Genomic DNA, 2,107 nt, shown 5'->3' on the forward strand with positions numbered 1-2,107 from the left:
ATTGGTTCCACATAAGATGCACAACAATTTCAACACAAACTATTACTCAAGGAACTGGAGTTTTCAAGCAACATTTGACTACACAATCTGAAACAGCTCAGACAAGCACCCTAAACATATTAAAAATTAACATCAATGGAGTTGCAGACAAATATTAGGAGCAGTTTCACTTCCTACACATATGACATACATATAGCAGTAATTTAGTAAACAAAACTGACACCGGAGATCACAATACCCACATTCACTGATTACACAGCATTAAGAGATGGTACTAAACACAAGGGTGGGCTTTCTAGTATTCAACAGTATACTTTCTTCAATAAAAGAATATAAACCAGATAGACATGGTAGATAGCCAGATTAAGACAAAGGAACAATTTCAAACAACAAAATAAGAAAAAGAACAGAAAAATGAATGAAAACATGAAAAATAAATGGGAAATTGGAAAACTAACAAAGAGATGGAAGAAATGATAATGGCAAAATGTGGAGAGTTGTAAAAACCATAAAAGAATTAATGAAATCCCCCATCCACCCATGAAGCAGTCAGGTGGAGTAACTTAGAAATCCATTGCCAAATATAACGTCAGAAAGCACCTCTAAACTAGCTTTAAAGCCCACAGCACCAGAAAAAGGAAAATAAAAGAATATATAAAGTAAAACCAGACACTGAAGTTCCCCCTCCCCAAAAAAAATAAAGAAAAGGGGGGAGGTAAAGACAAAATCTGGAAGACCCACTTCAAACACCTTGGTCAAAAAGTCACAAGGGCCTAAGCTGACATTTTCAATTGCTACTGGTTACAGAGGAAGGGAGGGAGTAGAGTGGGTAGGGATGAAATGGGTTGGAGTGGAATTGAGGCTTTACTGGCTACCTCCCTTGTAAGGGGGGAAAATTCCTTTGTATATGTATATATTGGTTACAAAGCAAAATTACAAACATGGAGAAGAGCTTGGATAATACTGAAACAAACTAAACCAGAAAAACCTGCATCATGGGGAGGGTGGAGGGGAGTGGAGTGTGATAGGGATGGAATGGGTGAGAGTGGTTTTTATGCCTTTTTTTTGGGGTGGGGGGGGGGCGTATATGTATGTAGACCAACCTCACTTCTATCCACAATATACAGATGGAAAGACCAGTAGTTGCAAGAATCAAAATGGAAACAACTATCTACCTCCCATCCTAATGTGTATTTCATGAGCCCCCCTCCCCTCAAAAAACAAAACAAAAAAAACAAGTCCATGAATTGGAAGGTTAAACAATGGACTCGGAGCCAATACTATCACCTTTGCTTTTAGTCTTCATGCACAAACCCATCCCCAGAACCAGAACTACCAATGTACTCTTTTGTGCAGATGGCCTAACAGTAATGACTCGGCATAATGAATACAAAATAGCAAAGAATACACAAGCCTACATGAATAAACCAAAAATTATGGCTCCAGATTAACAGGATAAAATCATCACACCATAAATCAAGGGTGACATTGCTCACACCAGACAACCATGAGTAAAAAAAAAAAACAAACCTATATAGACAGAATGGCTAAGCCCTTCCACTGAAAAAGGGCTATAAATTCAAGGCTTCAGACATGATATTCATGACTTTCAGTCCATGTATAAAAGTTCTGACTGAAAATAAATCTTAAAATCAATCTCAAGCATTGACTGGATAACAGGAACTAATAACCACCCATAAACAGTTTATAAGAACCTATGTCAACTACACTTCCACAACATGGGTCCCAACAACTGGTAAGATGAACTATTCTATTCTATATACCAAAGGCCTTTTACCTCTGAGAAAGGAAGTAGCCAAGTCAAAAGGCAAGTACCCACTCCCACTCATTTCATTCCCACCCATTCCACTCCTATCCACCATCCTTTCCTTCCTCTCATCTTGGTTCCCTGTGGATGATGTCATCCCTGTATCCCGCCCACTGCCGTGGATCAGGAGCAGTCCAGCAAGACACAGTACATCTATTGCAAGGGTGCTTCATTTAATTGGGATTTGTCAAAATATTCATACATAACCACTCTTACTACCCCCATCCCCTACCCCCTACCCCTCTATACACAGCCATTCTCCACTCACCCCTATCTGCC

This window comes from Oratosquilla oratoria, chromosome 18 (assembly GCF_046742065.1).
Source record: "Oratosquilla oratoria isolate Oo_2021 chromosome 18, ASM4674206v1, whole genome shotgun sequence".
In the NCBI taxonomy this organism is placed as follows: domain Eukaryota; kingdom Metazoa; phylum Arthropoda; class Malacostraca; order Stomatopoda; family Squillidae; genus Oratosquilla; species Oratosquilla oratoria.